Raw genomic sequence first — 21,828 nt, 5'->3', positions numbered from 1 at the left:
TAATATACTAATTACGCCTTAGAGCGTAAAATGGGTACATTTTAGATAAGATTTTGCATCAATTTTGGTATGCTGCCAAATTTTCAGAATCTTCAGCTATACGGTAGTTCACCCCGTATTCTTATGAATTTGAGTATGACTTGCGCGGTTTTTTTTATTAGTCACCCAATTGTATTGATTATTTCGGGTTACTTACTTACCTTCAATGTTGTCAGAGTTGAATGTAAGCTAGTTAACAAAAGTAAATTCCTGAAAACGCCTAGACCTAGTTTTAAACGCAGGGTTGACAGTTGACAGTTAAAAAAGTCATTGTGTGACCATTTTAGGACAGAAATTTAAATAGAAAGATGCTTGCATGATTTAAAACTTTAGCCCAATTTGACAGTTTCTCTCATACTAAGTAGAAATACATTTTAAAATAAACGTACATTTTCGACAGCGACTAATTTAGCAATAATAGTAGAATAGAATAGTAATTATGACAAATTTGACAGCTGTTACTTTTCATCAAGTATAATAAAAGCTTTTCTTTACCTTTAAATTAAGTTACACTTTTCACAACATTTATGTCCTTTTCCACAACATTGGCTAAGTTGAGTTTAAAGAGAGACTAGAGAAGAAGAAGAATAGACTGGAAAGTGTCGGGGAAACAGGCATTAACCAAACCCTAGACAATAATTGTACTAAATTTGACAGCTTTAATTTTGCTTGTGTTGTAAGCAATTTTTATATTTTTTATAAGAGATCGAATCGATCGATCGATCGAGCATTTGCCTGAAGTACATGAAAAGTAGCTTTAGATAGAGACACCACTAAATGTGAGGTTATCCGACTTGCCACAATGTTGTATTTATCCGAAGTAACTGAATTTAGTAAACTAATAACGGAATCAAATGAAACTTATGGTATTGAAGAAAATACTAGCTGATGTGCCCTACAAAAAAGTTTCAAATACAAAGTTTTTTAATAATTAATTAAATTATGGAAGTGTATTAAATTTGACAGATGTCAGTTACATAATTTATTGGAGCGGCAATAATTCAAATTTTTTTGGGGGGAAAAGCACAAACATTTTGGTAACGTTTTGAAAATCCACAGCAACTACGGCATAATTAGGTCTCAAGAACTATTTATAATAAATGTTTTGTAAAAAAAATTAATTTTATAGACTTTAATAGTTATTTACGTCAAAAGTAGAATAATATGGTTATTATTACATAAGCAGGCATATGCCATAATATGTACAAATTTGCAAGGCAAAACGATTCCTACATATTCCGTAAAACAATTCACACTCTTTGAAATGTTATAATTACTTTTATTACAGAACTAGTAAGGTAATAAAATAACAGTAACTGTAACAGTTAAACGAGTGTGAATTAATTGTCATTATATAACAGTCAGAAAAATATCATTATATTGTACCTGGAAAATGGAAGACAAGAGAAAAAAATGGAAGAGAAATGATGCTGATGAAACTTTTATCCATTCTTTTATTTAGAAAGCCATTGTATGAAATAATTGAGATTTTTTATTTCTTAATAGTATGAGAATTAATATTTGTTGCTCTACAACCATCTAATAATATGATCATTCCAGACGATTTTTTAATTGATTAATTTCTCTTTACATCCTCGTAGAGAAAGTCTAGGCTTCTGCTTATAATGGGTATTATTCAATCAGATGACTCTAGAACACTAGCCCTCATTATACGCTCGTTGAAGAATATTTGCACTAGTCATTTTTTCTAATTGAGAAACTATTATAAAGTTTTTCCTATTGCTGGATTTAGATGAGAAATCGTACAAACTGAAATAACCTAAAATAAATGGAAATACCTAACCTAACCTACATATTGCAGAGATTAAAAATCTAGCAAACTGATCATATTTTGGTTTGATATATTGTCATTTTGATGTGCTGTGTTCTGCACATCCTAAAATATTATGTAACCAGCATTACTCTACTACAAAACTTAATTTTATAATTAATGTATTTGATTTTTATAAGCAGTTTTGAATAAATTTTATTTAATTCAATTTTTATTTGTTACAGGTAAGAGACATCACCAATCCGTAATAAATCTTATGTAGTAAGTACACCAACGTTCTCCTCTGCTGTTTAATCTAAATATATCTTTTTAATAATTCAACAGAGCTAATAATACCGACACAGTTTTACAGTTTTACTATAATTTTAGTAAAATATACTTTTCAATATTTCATTATCCCCGTCTGACTCATTATTAATTTACGTAGTTTACTATTTTAAAAATGTTTCGTGCTGGTTTTGATCGGTGCAGAGGTTTTGTTTTAACGATTTGCAACGAATTAATTAAAAGTTTCGACTCGTACCGGTTATTTTGTAAATATTTTCAATTATCGACTGGAAAACTAGTTTGGCAACGTATGTGTTGGAAAACAATATTATTTTTAATTGTTATCAACTTGAGTAATAATTTTTTTTTGCGTTGCTAATTAGACTTCTGAAAGATCATCGGAGTGTCATTATGCGACCCTTTCAGGGTTCTGATCTTCATCAGCCGAAACATGAAAAGTGCGAGATGGCTTTTCAATCTGAATACGCACCGACACCTACCCTCACTTCAGTTAGGGTGGAAGACATATCGAGTAATTAAAAATCTACCCCCTACTCATTGTCACCACTCGAAATAAAAAACCCTTTTAGAAGGTGTTAACAAGGAGGCCTACACTTACACGTCCCGTACGCATTATACAGCTTCGCATACACGCATTACATACAATACCCCTTTTTGAACCAATAGGGGTGGTCAGGGGTGTGGGCGGAAACAACTTCCGTTTTTTAAGTTGACAGAATTAAAAAAAAAATAAGCGATCAAATAGCATGGCTGCTGTACCAAACACGCAACCATCAAGTCCTGAACCTGATCCGTTTTATTTACGACGGAATAATTAATCCCAATAGTTAAAACATCCCGTGAAATATCTAATGAGGAAGCCCCCTCAGCAATTTGCATAACACGGCCATAAGACGATGTACCAGTATTATGGGATGAAATATGTGTTTTGGCAAGTTTCAGCTCTATTAATTACGCGATAAATCCCACTGTTGGCTTCGAAGATTGTTATTAGAATCGTAAGTCAGCTTTTAAGCGCTTTTAGCGGATTTTAATTGATATCCGTTATTGTACGTTTCTGGTATGTAAGTACCAGGTTGTTGCTAATTATCTATGTTTTAGAGTCTCGTAAAGTTAAGTTGTGCTAAATCAAGCTACATTATTTAGAAAATTTCACATGCTATTCACTGATGTGTCACAGAATTCTGCCTGAAAGAAGAAAACTGAAAAATCGACTTTTACAACAATCAAAAGTGCTTACTTTCGATACAGTTTGTGTTACTTTTGATTTTTTACATAAGGGATTGTTTGTCTCAAACTGTACCTACAAAGTTTTTGAAAAATTTCGTTAATCTTTTTCAAAAACAGGGGAATATCATTTTAACCAACTAAAGTTGGGTTCAAAGAGAAAATATTATCATTTTAACTCTCCTCCTGTACGAGTATTGTACTTGAACTATGTTGATTGCATTGTAAGTCACTTTGTATAGTTAACCAATATTATCCAGGGTGTCCTACGACGAAAGATATTTTTACATATTTGGTTATATTATTTTCAAAATGTTTGAAGTTTTTACTAATTACAGTGACTCAACATATTTATGTATGCCGTCTAAAGAGCAACTTACTTTGCAATGATGACAATGACAACTTTGACACGTTATATAAGTAACTAACACCGCAAAATGTCTCATTTCTATGCAGTGTGATAAAAAAAAGATTATACCACTCAAAACAATGGTAGATTTAAATTTCTTTAAAAAGGAATCCATGTTTTTAAACAGCTTTCCAGCTCTTTGTTTTATTTCTAAAAAAATATTTTTGGATTCGGCAGCTAGTCATAATATTGATGCTTTCTGATTTTATAAAATCTTGTCAAATACAACTTTATTAAATTATCAGGTGTCAAAAGGTTTACTAGCTAAGATAAACGAATTTTCTAATGCCCGTATTTATAAACAATGCTTCGCTCGTTCTCAGACTTGAGTCGTACTCAAGTACAGTTTTTTGTTTTATAAACCTAACTTAACCTCTAAGGCGTACTTCGGTCGTGCTTACATCCAGACTTGCTCAAGTTAGGTATTGACCTGACTTGAGCATTGCTTGGTTTCATTTTTGACGTTTCAAAATAAAACTGTCTAAAATTGAAAGTTAGAGGGTTTAAAAACTCAAATCAAAACACAATAAAAAAATCAAAAAGTTTGTGGTTTATTTCGTCAACTTTTCAGGAAATAGATACTGTGTAAGTAAAGCTACCACAAATTGTTCAAGTATAAACCATAGATCTTCAATATAATTAATAATTGCAGTATGGCACATGCTGATATAGAGGATACAGATGCATTTTTGGAATACATCAATGATGAAAATATGTTACAAAGGTGGGCCCTCGGGTGGGCCTCCTCCAGTTGCTAGTCGGTGAAATGTTTGTTCTGTGTTTTGTCTTCTTTTTCTACAATATAAAATTATATAGAGCAACCCACATAAACATTTCTATTGATCATCTTACTTCTGTTTTAAATTATTCCACAGTTTCTTACGTTTGACAGCATTCCTGGGCACAGTTATTATAGATCCTTGGGAATTATACTCTAGCAATTTCTGTCCATTCTGCTTGTTTTTTTTTTTGTACAGTTGCTGCGTCCTTCGTTTGTCCTCCACTAATTTGTGTTTGTCTACTAAATTAGCCAACAAAAGCTTCTCTTTTTGGGTATAGGCTGTTATTTTAGCCATCAAAAAATTTCTTTATGATCCTATAGGCATATTAGATGGTAAAGATATGTATAAAATTATTGTTGAATACATACCTCAAGGGAAATAATAAATATTTAAAAAAGAAAACCACCAAACCAAACCAAATTCAAATAACTTACAATCAATGCTCAAACAACAACTTCCGCGTTCCAGGTAAATTGCCAAACATTTTTGACAACGGCAATGAAGGTAACACGAAAGTTACTAGAAAATGAAGTTAAAAAATTAAAAATTACTAGCAAAACTATCTTTGGTTATGCTTTGCCGAGAATTACCGAAGTTTTGTTTATAAAACTTGTGTCGTACTCAAGACTCGAGACGTACTTCGCGAAGTTGTACTTGAGTATGATATTGAGATTCGTTTATAAATACGGGCATGACCAATACTAAATGCTAAGGATATCTTTTGAAAAAAAATGATAAGTATTCTTCTCTTGTCAGAAAACTTCTTTCAAGCATATATTTTTGTTTTTATCACGTCTTCATAATAGTAATATTACTAAGAGTAATAACATAAGTAAAAAAAAGAAAATCCATCTCTTTTAAAAAAATTACATTCACATTACAACCCATAAATATGTAAAAGGTAAAAAAAACAGAGCATTACTTCTAGCAGTTTTAAACAATTTACTTTTTTATGTAATTTACCAGAATAGCATTTTTTTCTTAGTTTTTTATATTGAAAAATATACTATAACTGTAACGTAAGCTTCTAGCGCTAACGTAAAAATCATTCATTGAATGATTAACTTATATAAACTAAAAAAAAATTGTTTCTGATGGTGTGAGAGTTAATACAGCCAAAATAATTTACGGCTCAGCCAATAATATTACAAGGTTACAGTATGCTAATTTCCAGAATCAGAGCTTGATTTTCGTACACATACATTCTCATCATGTATACCGTTAAATTGAGAAAGATAACAAGCTTTAATAATGTATTTAGCAAAACCTACACCACTCAAAAATCAAATAAAATAATGGTTAGGTTATTTTAGATTTTTATGACATTGTTGGCACTGCTGACAAACTTAGTTGACATCAGTAACATTAGTGTGACTCCCATTGGCAGGACATAAATTAAAATAAAATGAAAGTTGTTAAAAATATTGTGAAAAAACATACTGAAAATCTTCGTCAGAGTGTTGGAAGGTTTGCTATTTAAAAATCAAAGAAAATAAAGAAAATAGCTAGTACATCTTTTTCCTAGAAAATTGTTTTATTTTATCAACTTAGCCCCAGAGTTATTTCTTAAATTCAAATTTTTAGATGAATTTTTCATACTATGATAGTATGAAAGTACACCGTAGTTTAGTATGGAAACCGGATTTATGGACTTGTGGAAAACTTTGTCTTTAATGTCCTAAGACTGTATTAAATAAGTAAATAAGAAACTAGCGATGTAATTAGTAATATGAAAAATTAGTGTAGTAAGTACTAGTTCTAGTAAAGTAATAAGAAAAAGTAGTTCAAAAAAATACAAATTTAGGGTGTCAGAGTCAGTTTATCTTGATGAAGCAAATATTTTGAATACCAATGGTTAGTCTTAAAGTATTTCCCAAAAGCTACTTTTTTCTGTTTTGGTATTTTGTAAATCACAAGCGTTAAAGTTAGGCTATTATTCTTCGGCAAATACCCAGTTAACCGCTTACCTCGTTAAGCTTATCTCTAACGTCCAATCAAAATTGAAATCGCTTATTTGAGACGTGTATTTTTTTTTTAAATATTTGACCGTACATATGTAAAACACGAACCGTGCAAAGTGTGGTTCTTTGTCGGCATACTTAGTTATTTACCAAACGAGCCCGTTAGACCGATTAAATCTCCAACGCGGCGTCGAAAGAATTCATTTTATGGTGTGAAATAACCATTTATGCACAAAAAGTGACTAATATTAATACAGTGTGTTCTACAAATTCCCCACCGGGTTCTCAAGAATTTTAACAAGACCGATCTCTCGGTACGCTTGATTATTCTGGAGCTAATGGGTAGAAAGAAAGAAAAAACAGCCTTAATTGACTTTGTCAAATAAATTAACTGTAACGGTCGAAAACTTGTCAAAATAATTCCTTTTCTGATAATTTAGAGATGTCTAAAAGTTCGATTGTGGATTGACCGGATTGAGCATCTATCGGAATGTTTGAACTACCAAGTAGTCGTCAATTCTGATTCTATGCACCTATTAGCAGTTAATTATGATTAGTACCGGATTATTTTAACGTATTTATTCATACGAAAACGGTAGGAGGCCAATTATTTATTATTAGAGTGCTTTTCAATTTTAATATGCCTGTATTTTACTGGCGGTTGTTAGTCAACTGAAAAATTGACACATTCGAACGTACCGTCTTCAATGTTTAATCGCTAATGAAGCTAAAAAATAATCAATAAGTCGGATAAATTCAGTAACTGAGGTAAATTCAGCATGCAATAAAATTGGTTTGTTAGGAAAAGTTTTTAATTACTGTTTTGGAATTTATTAAAGTCTAATACAAGTTTAATGTTTTGGCTATACAGAACATTTAATACTTTTTTTATTCAAGGTGTGTGAAAATTGTATATTACGTAACTAGTGCGGTAAGAAGCATTTTACGCACGATATGCAAAAAGCCGCGTAGCGGCGAGTGTGTAATTAGAGATTGTCCAATTTCAAGATTGTGTAAAATTCCTTAGAGCACGTGTGACGTACTATACTTTACCAACGACCAAATGGAAAGTCCTGTTTTCGCAATTCATATAATTCAGAGTAACTTTTCACTAAAGAAGTATATTTTCAACGTATTGACATCATATTTGTACTAATCATAGGTGTTATGCCACTAAAAAAAAATACTAACGTAATAAAAAAAAATCACAATTTATGTTACTTAAATAATTTTTAGTGTTGTTCTTAAAATAATTGTTTATGGTGACATTACAGTTATTAAGAAGAAAGGGAAAACTTTTAGTAATATTACAATGTGTCTGCCATTGCAGATAATATTCTAGACGAAGTGGTAGTTACTTAAAACTGTATGAACATTACGCGATCATCTAATACACTCTGATAAGGGAAGAAATGTAAACAAAATCAATTTTTCCCTGCATTAGAGCGATAGTTTGTGGCCAATCTTAAAACTGTGCGCTTTTTTTACATCTGTGCGTAAAGAGGTTCATTACGTAACGGAAAACTATGCGTAAATAGCTATTTACACTGAGGTCGTAGGTAAAGTATATTAAAAAACTCTGTTAAGAAACGTAATATTTATGTAGCAAGCTCAAAATGAAATGGGATGATATAACAATGTAATGTTTTAATGGTAACATTTGTTTCTTTACTTGCTACATTCAATAAACATTTATATTTCTATAACATTGTTACGTTATCGCATTTTATTCTGAATTTTTCTGTATACATTTTTTTAAAAGAATCCTACAATAGAAAAAACGTACAATCATTTCCATCATGACAAGTAAAATGTCAACAAATTGTGTCAAAAATATTGAATTTTTATCAATAATTTTAATTTATTAAGTGGATAAAGACACAATTAAGTAATGTAAGGGTCACTTACTTGATTAGAAGCATTGAACGATACCTCTAAAAATTTTGCTAGAAACATGTATGGTAGAAAATAGGCTATGCCCAGAATTTATAAAAATATTGCAACTACAGCCCGATAAGATATAAGCAACAAACAACTTTGGATTGAAACCCAATCAAATCAACAAAGCGAATTTGACATTTGGTCACGACATGGTGCGTAATAAAGTAGTCACGTGACTGTTAGGTTATGTCATATTTATCTGCTCGTCGTTCTGATCTTCGAGACAATCGGGCTGTGTCACATGACGTTTAGAAGTCATTTCTGTGAAATAGCATTAGTTTGCAATAAGTGTTGTCTATTTTTGAGACACTTAAAGACTCTATATGGACAATTTGTAACTTTTCTGACACTTGAAACTTTATGTAAATTATAAAGCACAACCTTTTATGAATATTTGTGTAATCCACAGAACTACGCAGTTATCACTTCATGGTTAATTTGACTAGTTAACATTTCCTAGAAAGGAGGCATATCCAGTAACATTCATTGCATTTTTTCATATTTGACAAACGATCTACATTTCTGCTAATTATCGCAAAATACAATACCATAAACTCATACACAACCCTAAAACAGGTAAATTCCGTTGTGTGTGTGTATGGATGAAGCTATAATACAGTGGTCGAAGTAAAAAATGCGTATTTTTTTTTAACATGCCCGCATGTTTTCATTGTTTCGCGTTGTAATTACTGCGTAGGGATCTACAAATTGGGTTTCGGTTGCCGATCTAAACTACGCCCTTTGTTCCCGGGAATAATAGAAAATATACGGACGCTTTCAGGTATATTATGTACACCGTGCGTTCCTGCATTATGTGTGCATAGCGCAAATATTGTTTTAAGTGAATTAAATGAAGAGCCCAGTCGATGTTCGAGTTTAACATTGTTCTCGGGCAAACAGGGGAATGTACTGGGAAGGCGAGAAAATGTCTTTACTAACACTACTTTCCTATGATATGTGGGTCAGATGGGTTTAGGTTCCGGTCATTTTAGAGATGAGCTTGAGTTTATTGGTTAAATTAAACTCATGATTAAAATGCTTCAACTAGATTTGAAATTATGAATATTCACTACTTATTACTTCAAGTAGTTCATTTGGTTACTTATTTCAGCTCTGTTCTGCTCACGAACATGACTAATTTGGCTTTGATTTAACTGATCTTGTATCTTTTACACATTCCTCTGCTTTCAGTCGAATTTGTGATACTATGTACATTATAAAACAAGTTTTTAAGACAGCCTTTTTTAACGCAAATCAGGCTTCTTGCAACTCTTGCAACAGATTTACTGTCTTCTCCAACTAAGATAATGGAGGTTGATGTCGACTGAACTAACTGTAAATTTAGTAAAAAAATTGTCAACTTGTCTAGTCATAAATAATTTAAATTGAGAATTAACTTTATACTTTTATGGTTGAGAAAATCTATGCTTAACTACAGGTCGAAAAGAGAAAAAAATACTGAATACTGGACAGTTTAGTTGACATGAGATTTGTAGTTTTTTTGAATAAAGTTCTGTGACTTTTTAACCAGCTGTAATATAAACACAAATTTTCTGTTTGGCGACTGATAGTAAAACAAGCAAATTTCTTGTAACAATAGCATCACAAACCAAGACGTACGTTTCTTTTTTAAGGTATTCTCGGAGCCGTAACGGCCCTTTTAACGTGTAAAGTTAGAAAGTAAACATTAAAAATTACGCTAACGTTAACCATTACCGGTGGCTGTTTTAATGCAAACTCGTAATGACTTTTCCTAGTTTTCATGAAGCTGCAAAACGGCATTTGCGTATTGTAAACACGGACGTAACGCTACCATAAAAATTAGGATAGCTTTATATAGTCAGAAACTTGATTCGAGAAGTTGTTTTATCGTTTTTATGGAAATATGCTAAAGTACTTCTTAACAATGCTTCGGTATTCGACCGGATAATAGTCTGCCTAATTATCTGAGCTAGGAATAGAGGTAATCAGAAAAGTTCACCCTTAAAATTAGGATAGGCTACACAAAACGATGGCGTGCTAACGACGGGAGACGTACAGTCTAATGAAAACTAATTACCAACTGTATATTTTATCCTAAGAATTTGCTCGGTAAGGTTGTGTTTGATGACTGTGCACTATTTTTTTGTGGCAAAACTCGCATTTTTCAGAGTAATCATGGTAATTTATTTTCAGTAAACCTAATCTGACTGTGGCGGTGCTGGTTATCAAACCTGCAAATGGAATTGCATACAAGATTTAATTAAGATGCGGGTTAGTTAGGTTGTGGAAATCGATGTGATGCACAATCAGGAAAACTAATATTTGAACTAATTGCTTTATGTATTTAAACTAGATAATGTTGGTTAAAAAATACTATACATGTGCAAAGGGGTAAAGGTTGTGAAAAACAGGAAAAATAGGTTTGACACAGAGTTTATCATTAATCAAATATAAGGCGGCAATCGTAAATTACTAGGATATTTACTAATACAAAATAAGGAAGGATAAATGGTGTTTTTGCTAATAGTAATGTTTTTGTTGTGGTTTGGTTTAGTTTGTATGTGGTTTTGAATGTGAGTTGCTTACCTTGCATGGATGGATATTTGCTCTTCAGAATATACCAATAGACTCCATTTATTTTGCATATTACAGATTTCAGAAAGTTTATTTAAACTCTCTGTAATATATTATATAAAATAATGTATTCTATATGCTACAGTGTGACCCATTTAGAATGGAAACACCCCTATAAAATTTTAGGTTATTAACCGATTTCAATGATTTTTTTTTTGAAATAATTAGGAATGAAATGTCTATTACGGGAGAAAATTTATTTCAGTTTTCAGGTCATATTACGATACTTTTTCTTGATAGAAAATGGAGAATTTTTATTAGCGATTTTTTTATTGAAAAAATTACTACGCCACTGGATCTATAGTGCTTTCAAATAGCTGTGACCAAAATTAAAAAATTAATTTTTAATTATTTTTTTTTTTTTAATTTTTTTTAATTAATTTTTTTTTAAATTAAATTAATCAATTAATAATTAATAATAAACAAGTAAATAATAACACCATTTCTATGGCAACAGTTGATGCAGGGTGTTCTTTTGTGACCGTTAGCTTAGAGGATTTTTGAATTTTAATTTGTCATAACTTTGTTATTAATGAATGGATTTTCATGAAATTTTGGTCACAGCTATTTGAAAGCACTATAGATCCAGTGGCGTAGTAATTTTTTCAATAAAAAAATCGCTAATAAAAATTCTCCATTTTCTATCAAGAAAAAGTATCGTAATATGACCTGAAAACTGAAATAAATATTTAAAATTTTCTCCCGTAATAGACATTTCATTCCTAATTATTTCAAAAAAAAAATCATTGAAATCGGTTAATAACCTAAAATTTTATAGGGGTGTTTCCTTTTCTAAATGGGTCACACTGTATAAGTACATTATAATTTTTCAAATAAAAATATATAGACTTTATTAGTAATAACAATAGACAGGGTGATTCCAAAGTTGGTGCTTTCCTTTCACCTGCGAATAGGGCTTCAAAAAATAAGTTTTTTTTTCCTTTGACGCTTTTTCGATATATGAACAATAACGAAGATACAGGGTGTCAAAGTTTTACTGAAAAAAAACCAAAATAAAAAATAACTTAAATTTAATTGTAACTAACTACAGGTTATTCCTTATCAATAGACATAAACAAAAACAAAAGATTTCAGCCGCCTTTGAACTAAGTTTTAATAATTTGACATTTTAAATTAAAACAGCATTTAATTTTAAGCACGCATTAAGACGGTTTTTATTTTTTTACTCGAAAGCGGTGCGTCGTAGCAAAAAATAATTAATTATTGTTCAATTCTAAAAATAATTTAATTATTTTGAACAATTGAACAAGAAATTCAATAATAAATTTTATGTTGAAAAAAAAAACCAGTAGGGTAATATTTTTTTTTCGAAAATGTTTTAAAAAAAATGCACGAGCGCCACTGTTAAACGCAAGGAAATTGTTGTTTCTTGGAAAATTTCTATATAGTAATTTGCAATTAACTTGCAAATGCTTATTCTAAGTTAATACGTGACGTTTAAATTTTGAAATCTAGCTTAAAACTTGACTTTTGTGTTGATTGTCTTGAAAATTAACATTCATATTAATCAAAAGTACAATCATAATGACTAATTATGATTATTAATTTCATATAAAAAGAATTTAAGGACCATTCTCAAAGTTCGTCTAACACAGCTTCAAACGATTTTGACGTTTTGAGAGCCAGTCCTATATGTGCATTCTAAAATTAACATTGAAATCTTACAGGTAAACTTCAGATAGATTCTTAACTGTATACAAGGCATTTTGACCAGAATAACTGATAATAATAATCAAAACAAATCAATAACATAGAAAGACCTAGAAAGCGAGATGACATTTATGTAACTTTTTCAATAAAGTAAAGAAATGCATTTTTTAAAAGTTCTCTCACGTTTTTGATACCTCGACTAATGGCTGTAAACCCATCTGCAGAAGGTTTGCATTTGCCTATTTGTCATGTTGTTCTCAGGTTATAAAAATGTTAACAATGATTTATCTGTGGGATGCACCGGCAGGGTTAGGTTAAAGGTTACTTTGACTGTGACATTTTTTACATTTGTCACAGTCAAAGTAACATTTAACCTAAACCTGCTTAAATACATTCCGTGCATATGACGGTTATTAATACTAAAACAACCGCTGTCATTGTAGTTCAAATTTTGCTTAAAATAGTCACTGTTTTAATAGGTTTTGCGACAAGAATTAAAACTAAGCAAAAATAAACATTAATGACACGTATTTTAAGTAATCTAATAATCATTTTCAGGTTTTTTGGTTTAAAATTAGGTGAATAATAAATTAAGTCTCTTTTTAACACACAAACTTTTTTTAGGATCGTTTGCAACGTTGCAAGTTTCTAATTCTGAAACCGTTTCTGGGTCGAACAATATAATCCTAACCCTCTAAATCCACTTTAACCATCATCCGTGACATTATCGCCGCAATAACAAGAAAAGAACACTCCATTAGGCCAAAGAAAGCGGCTGATACAGAAAATTCCAGAGTTTGTCATCATTTAAAGTTCGGAAACGGCAAGGCTAAAAGCCACAACTATCACGTTTGACATCGTAGATCATTCTTATATCAGCATTTTGTCTCCTATTTACATTGTGCCGATCGGGCCTGTCATTACGAGAAAATGATCTCTGAGTCTATTTGTCATATTAAAAACTTTGCATACCGGCATATGCAGAATAGGCGGATTGCCTTTAGGGGCTTGCCACGTCGTTGAGTCGTAAGCGCGCAATTTCTCCGAAGGAAAATATGGCCCCGCCGGCCATTTCGAGCAATAACTCAACTTTTGATTTATTTATCGCCTCTTAAACATCAAACCTTTAATTAAGAATTGTATTTGGTAGTCAGCACGTCTTTTTACCAGAGATGATTGCTTCGGGTATTCGCGCATAAAGACATGCGATGTTTAAATGCGAAAAATCTGAGAATAAGTACAGAAAATTGCTCACACAATTCTGAGGGTAATCCATTAAAACAATTTTTGCAGACGCCCTTAAAGTGAGTCCAATCTTTAAGCGACGAAAACAAACTACTTAACACTTTACCTAGCTGCTTTCCTCAAGAGCGCTCTAAATGTGTCAGCTGTTTGCAAAACTAACGTTGGCAATTTGTGCCCACTTCGGCTGAGTGTTCGCGTTTAAATAAGTACAGCTTTAGCATTCTTTACCCATTAATATTGCTGCATCAAGAAAATTCTATTTGGTTTTAAGGTGTACTTGGGTTCTTCACACTGAACTCACGCAGTTTCTTCATCTCGTCTCAATACTCACTTACTTCCTTTTTTTTTTTCTGTCTGAGACATGTTTGCTTAAGCTTAGTGATATAGTTATTTGTAGGAATAGTTTTACTTAAATACTGTATTGTATAATAAAGTTGTGACTAACGCAAGATTTTTAAGTCATTTTAGTAGGGTGCAAAGATCCGTCATAGGCATACAGTGAGGTGCGCAGGTTACAAAAAAATTTATTAAAATGCAAGGTTTCGTTTGATTTGAAACTCCAATATGTAATTTGTTATAACAGCGGTTTTCCTGATGATAAATTTAAGTATACAAAGTGACCCACTGAAGGGCCTATTTTTCTTTTTGTTTTTAAAGTCAACAGTTATCAAGATATTTACAATTGAATATCTCGATACTGTTTTAACTATAAAAATAACTTCAAAAAGCAGTTATAAAAATGTATGTGGACCAAAAAGATCTGCTCGTAATGCAGTGATGTCCCACTTTGAACTTTGACCTCGAATATCTCAGAAATCAGATAGTTCTTGTATTGCATTTTTAGGTAACTGTGTAGACCTGGACAAGCAGAATTGAGTGACATAATAATATACACAGTTACCTATTTAAAATAGTGCAGCTTTAGCCTTTGAATTCCTCAAATAACTCAAAAACCAGATACTTTTTGCACTGGTTTGATCTGGGCATGCAGATTTGAATAACGTTATAATATACAAGGCTTTTATTATATATTTAATATTATAATTATTTTATTTTTTATATATATATTTATTTTGAAATAGTGCAGTTTTTTGGCTTTAAATTCTATGATACCACTTTTCAAGCACTTAAAACCAGTTTGACCTCAAATATTTCATAAACGAGACTACTTTTGTATATGGGCAAGTAGAATCGAATGACGTAATAATATACGGGATGATCTATTCGGAAAAGTATTTTTTTTGGTTTTTAAATGTTTTGATCACTTTTCAAGCAAGCTTCAAATATCTCAGAAACTAGACACTTTATGTATTTTACTTTTGAGGTCACTGTGTAGGCCTAAGTGAGCAGATTCAATAATATTATACCGATTGTCATATTTAAAATTTTTGATTTTTGTCACTTTAAAGGCAATGAAGAGAGAAAAAAATTTTAATCCCTATGTAAATGAGATTACGTTCCTAACTATTAACATTTAATATAGAAATGTAATAGTGGACAACGAGAGCTTTTAGAGCCACACAGTGGTCCAAACTAGATTTTTTTTTTCAACTAAAAAATATCCAAAATACAGTCAGTTAAGTAAACTGACTGTAAAAGTTAACTTTCTATTTACATACCTAGAGTTTGACATTATGAGTATAGAATGTAACATGATGCTTTTTAAAATTTATAGCTTTTCGTTAATATACCAGTACGGGCCTGTAATTTCCATTTAATTAATTTAATTAAGATTTATATTTTTTCACCAACAATTTTCAAAAAAAGTAAAAAGGATCTAATATCTCAGCAATTTTTAGAGTTACGGAAATTTTGCATAATACCAAAAATGTTCAGAATGACTTTCTGCACTTAGTGAACTAGGTTTACACTCACAAAAAACCGGGTAAACACGGTCACAACTGGCAGAGCATTGGTTTCAAATTTAGCTGTTTTTCCTTTTGTTTTTTGAACACCCTGTTGAACTTTTTAGAGTTGCTGAAACCCCAAAAAATAGTAATGTCCGTTTCCCCAAGATTGTCGTGTGAAGTTTAGTTTAAGGAAAGCTTAGATAAGTTTAGTTTAGACTGTGTTATTTTGCACCTGTCACATTCAAACCTAAACTTAACTTAAATTGTACTTAAAATCGATTTGGAAGTGTTGGGAAACGGAATTTCAATATTTTGATGCAATATCAAAAAAAAGTCAAATATCCCGGAAACTGTTACACTTATTCAAGAGATCAAAAATGTTTAGAACACACTCGGTGTATTACTGTATGTTTGCTACATTGGTCTGAAGATGGCTTAGGCCGAAACCGGTCACTATTTAAAATACTGTGGCCACGGCTATATTAAGTCTTATTCTTCTTGATTTCGATATCTGCTAAGATTAGGTAGATGACGTGTTTTTATAATATATTTTTAAAATTTGATTCAACATTGTCTCTATTTAAACAATTGAAGTGGTTACGTATTTTTGGACCACCCTTTATTAAAATAATTCACACCAATAATTGAAACCATAATATTGTTTATACATATTTCATATTAAATACCATTTTTTTGTTGGATATAAGACTCATTTCTACCTAAATCAACATTGAAGCATTTCTGCTAGGCTTGCTACTTGAGAAGAAATTTCACTGGTGCCGTAGAATTGAAAGACAGTTTTAATATAACTGGCACAAAGGCAATATTAGAAAACGTCTCCAATATTAATACTCTCCACTATCTGATGACATCGTCTCCTCTTCTTTTAATAAGAAAACTATTTTTCGTAAATCATACGTCCGATATTGCGGTGTTCGCGGGCCCTCTAAAAACTTTTCCGACCGCTTCGAGCGAAAAAAAGCGACTATTTACGACACCGAATTCGGATTTTCGCCGAAGAAAACTTCATTAACTGATAAAGATCCGGTAATTAATTCGGATGATCGTGAGACCTCCGCCCACCGGCATCAAATTGAAATCCGTTCTGCATCCAAAGCGGCTCTTCGACCGATTAGGGTGTTTTTGCTCGTAATTCACCCCCGCAAGGAACACTGTCTAATGCAGAGGCGGATCAACTAAAGCTCCACGAGGAAAACATTGAATTACGTAGTTTCGGGAATTTGAATGTTGTTTACGTTTGGATTTATTATAACGTATTAAGGATTCGTATAAAATTGATTTCAGTTTATCTCTGGTTAGTATTTATCAGTAACTCATTAAGCAAATCTGATAGTGACAGAATAAGTACCTCCTTTTTGAAGGAAGGTAATTAGAAAAAAGTGTAAAATTTTGATTTTTTTTCTTGAAGCAATTTGGAAGACTTTCCTCTAAAGCTTAAGCTTTCAAATAGTTTTTACATATTTTTAGTTGTGCATCTATATTTTTTCTTGTAAATTATTCACTGAATTATTAAACCTATTTTATCCTGTATCTTAATGTACCATGAATTTGGGACTTACTTACATTTTGGTAGAAATAATTATATTGAGTCAAGTTACCAATGTGAACCACCAAAAATGTCTATTCAGAATGGGCCTGTCCCACAATTTTTTTTTATTTCATAACTACAAAGACGGATTGAAAATATTATACCCGTATTTTTTTGTTTTCAAAAATATTAAGTTTAAATAGAAAAAAAATGATGATAAAAACTACATTAATCTCATGTTTAAAACGCCTGCCGCCGGTGACGTACTACACTATCAACCAATCAGCGACAAGAAGTGAAACAGATGGCGTGCAACAGCCAATAAAATTGCCCAGAATTACGTACGTCACATGCGCGCCAAAACAGATCTTTTCAATTTAATGGACAAATTCAAACTAATGTAGGAACATTTACGACCATAATTTTTTCTTCAAGAATATGAAAATTAGTTTTTTGATCCTATTCTTTCGATTCCAGTCATTAAAACAAAAATTTATGATATGTGGGATAGGCCCATTGTGGGAAGATTACTGACAAAATGCATTTCATGTTAGTAAAAGTATGTTTTCTTGAAATCTTACAAGAAATAGAATTGCATTTGGCAATCAACGGATCAGAATTAACAAACACATACTTTTTCTTCTGCATATTGATATTAAGGTTAGTCTGCATGAAGAACCAGTGGAAATAATAATTAATGTCCAAAAAATTGCTTTCCAAGAAAAGGCCAAATTGTATTATAAAACCGTATTCTGGAATTCTTTTGTCCTGTAATAATTACAAGTTACATTATGGTTTGATGTGTTTGTTTATAAAGTTTGAAATACTACATAAAACAACAAAATATTATTTATGTGGAAGGCTGAAGTAATACAGTTGGGTCTCCTCAATACAAAATGTAGACAATGTCTTTAAAGATAAAAAGAGAAACCGTTAAATTTGAATAGTATATTACATACTCAGGTGGAAAGTATTTGATTTCCGTCGAGAAATTAGGTAGTTTATCTCGATTATATTTTTATGTTCATTTAAATTTTTTAAAGTAAGCCGAGATATGACAAAACGCATATTGACATTCACCCGGGTGGAAAGTGACATTTACCCGGGCGGAAAGTGAGTACTTTCCACCCGGGTGAAAAGTAAAAGCAGGTAATTTTCATCTTTCCACCTGGTTTACACATAAGAAATAACGTTATTACATACCTGGTTGAAAATAAACTAATTTTCTGCCAGTTTTTTCCGCGTTTACTCGGTTCTAAGTGGGTGCAAATATTATATTTTTGGTCTCCTGCAAAATTTCCGTATCTCTAACCGTTCCCGAGGTAATCGACTTGTTTTACTTTATTTTGGAAATTGCATCCAAATATGGAAATTCCGTATCTTTGCCATATTTCGGGTTGCAGCGACTATAAAAAGCTCAAAATATTTAAGCTGCTCTTTTACCTCCTGCTAACCGCAACACGATTGAACATGTACAAGGTGGTCAAAAAACAAAAAGAAAAACAGTTAAGTTTACCGGCTTTCACCTGATTCTAAGTTAAGTTAAGAACACAATTTTTTTAAAATTTCTGACCACTTCAATGTCACGTGACACACCTCATATCTGTCAAAACATAATTAATTCAAATATCTTTAAAAACACATTTGCTGACCGTCGTGGTATCACAAAATCAGGATTGACAATTGTTATACATAGAAGCTATTAAAAAAGTCTCTTTTGCTCATACAAAGATATAGACATGTTTTTCTACAATAAAACATCCCAAAAACTGAATGTATAGCTCCACAGACAATATTTTTATGATAGCCAAGTAACTGACCATTTAGGACGTGGTCAAATGTCATGTGACGACTGTTTGACAAATAAAAATATTTATTTTAACCGTTTTGATGGGATTTGCTATTATTTACCTAATGGCACGTAACACCTGTCAATAGCTTTTCAAGACTGATGATTTGTATGGCAATTCAAAAAAACAAAATTAGAAAAAAATATATATTTTATTCTGAATTTGTGTGAAGTGGTAACTTTTTTCATTTTTCAAAATGACTGTACTAGATTTTTAACTGGATATTTCTATTTTCGACAGTTATTATCAAATTTTTTCTCTAACAAGGTAAACATTATATCTACTCGTAATGCCTTTATTTTAAGTATAATAGGATTTAGTTGTCCATCTAGTAATAATCGTTCCGAGAGTCGTTCAATGCAGTTCCAGAGGACCACCCTGTATAAATATGTCAAAAAATATCACGTCTCAAACTGTGGTTTAGAAAATTTTATTATTCATTGTAGTTCAAAACTGTAGTCTAATAACGATAAATCAGGAGACTATTATTGCAAAATACCCTATTAAGAACATTTTTGCTTCCAACGTTCACTAATTTCTTGATGACTAGTACACGTTTGTACAATAATTATAATTTTGCAAGGGATGGAGTAAAAAAAACCATCGTGGAGATTAATTAACATGCATAATCACCGCATCTAAATTAGAAACGCAATCTGAAACGTTTCTCCCAGCTAAATGGAGCAAAAACCCGTGACGGCGTCTACCGGAAGGAAGACATATTCGCGTAAAAGCCAGTCCAATCCAGAGATAGCCCAAAAATATGTTTGGATTGATTTTACTACCTTCCAGTGGTAATTATGTCGGCCCCCGATGCCCTGCCGGCATCGATTTTCGCTAAATCTTACTTTATTCGCTCCCGTTCCAGGAAATATGGTATTTAGCGCGCGGCAAATGCACAGATTAATAGTGGAATGCCCGGTATTTAATACTGACGGGGTGCTTTAAAAATTTCATACAAGAAAATATGTTCGAGCTTTGTGGAATGGAAAATACGCTTCCAGAGGTACAGGTTTATATTGGATGCGAATATTGCACCAAGCTATGTTAATTGAAGCAAAAGTTCATGGCGAAGTTGGTTCATTCATATTATCAGTATACAGTGTATCTCATTTTCTATAGTGTAATAATGTTTTTAATAATCCGTTAAAAAGATATCTGACTTTTTTCAATCCTTAAAGCACATTCTAATGGCGTTTTGATTGGCATGTTTAGTGCAAAATTCGTGTATTGCCATACTAGAAAGTGCAAGATACAGATACATTAGTTTTGTGGCGTCAAAGTTTGATCAGAATTGTATACCGAAACTTAAACAAAAGTCACACGTCTCAAATCTCAATAACAAAGTCACTCAAATTTCAATAATTTGCTTTACATAAACTTCAATAAAACAATATTTTTGCTATAAAACTGAAATAAAGTTAAATCTTTTGGGATGTTTTGTTGCTACCAGATCCAGATGTATGCTGGGTTTATCTCAAGTCTAGGTTTTAGAGGTATGTGTAATTTTAAAAATGAGTCTAGAAGCTTTTCACAAATTTAAAAAATTCATAGAATGTGTAGGATATTTATGGAGGTCTCTGGCAATATTTGAAATGTGTTCAAGGTTCTCTAGCTATTGAAAAAAAATCCTGGAAGGTTTAAGACATTTGCAGTGGTCCTTAGCAGTTTTTGGAAGGTTTTAAGTTGTATTTAGATAGCTCTGACAAGTTTTAAAGAAACCTGGAAGGTTTAGGACATTTGTAGAGGCCTCTGGAAATTTTTGAGAGGTCTTCTGGTAATTCCAATATAATTTCAGCGGTTTGAAAACATAAAAATACAAATTTGGGTGGCTTATGTTACTCCTTAAGCTTCTGGCAATTTTGAGAAAGTTTTGCAGTAATTAGTGGTTTCTGGTATTTCAAACATGATGACATTTTTAGTACTATTTAGAGATCCCTGTCATTTCAAATTTCAAGCATCATTTTAGAGGCCTCTAGTAATTTTTAAAAAATCTTAGAAGGTTTAGGACACTTGTAGAACTATCTGGGAATGCTGGTCTCTTGAGGGTTTTCAGTGGTATTTAAAAGCCTCTAACACTTTCGTCATGATCGTAGAGGCATTTGATAATTTTTTAAAATTGTTTAAAGATTAGAACGTTCTAAAAGCCTTTTTTCAAAAATTTGTAAAAATTTGGCCTCTGGCTTGATGTTTTATTTTCAAAAAGTTTATTTTTCTTTCCTGCACTTCGACAACCTTGCCAATTTTATTAGCTTTGATGCTATTCTAATTTTGTTTGTTTCTCGGTATACTACTTATGAAGATTTGTTTAATATTTCAATAAATTAAATTGATATACCACTGACAAAATAAAGACTTTTACGGCAAGTCTGTAGAATAAATGTTGGCTCACACATTTCAACTTGCATTTTAATGATTTGAAGGATATTTGTGCTATAAATTATAATAGCACTTAACATTTTGTATTTTTTCAATTTTTGACTCGTTTTACCCTATATATCTTGATGTGTTTTATTAACTAAAAACTACAGTTAACAAAATATTTCTCGTGAAAAGTTTTCTACTTTACATACATTTGTTTTTGTTCTAATATCACAGCATAATAAAG

The 21,828-nt window shown here is 31.6% G+C and overlaps 1 protein-coding gene and 1 long non-coding RNA gene across 3 annotated transcripts in view; one reads left to right on the top strand and one right to left on the bottom strand.

Annotated features, from left to right (window-relative positions):
* The window catches only part of Ephrin (ephrin), a 416,945-nt gene that overhangs the window by 246,657 nt on the left and 148,460 nt on the right, over positions 1–21,828 (top strand). The window lies entirely within an intron of this gene.
* LOC145725306 (uncharacterized) lies at positions 4,492–5,011 on the bottom strand. The gene is made up of 3 exons (XR_014177224.1): positions 4,906–5,011; positions 4,608–4,851; positions 4,492–4,550 (listed from the first exon to the last, which is right to left on the bottom strand). It is a non-coding gene; the product is annotated as an uncharacterized LOC145725306 (long non-coding RNA).

The sequence above is a fragment of the Ips typographus genome, linkage group LG2 (genome assembly GCF_016097725.1).
Source record: "Ips typographus isolate SLU linkage group LG2, UJ_Ityp_2.0, whole genome shotgun sequence".
In the NCBI taxonomy this organism is placed as follows: domain Eukaryota; kingdom Metazoa; phylum Arthropoda; class Insecta; order Coleoptera; family Curculionidae; genus Ips; species Ips typographus.
Note: the sequence above shows the minus strand (reverse complement) of the source record. Positions and strands in the feature narration are given on the sequence as shown.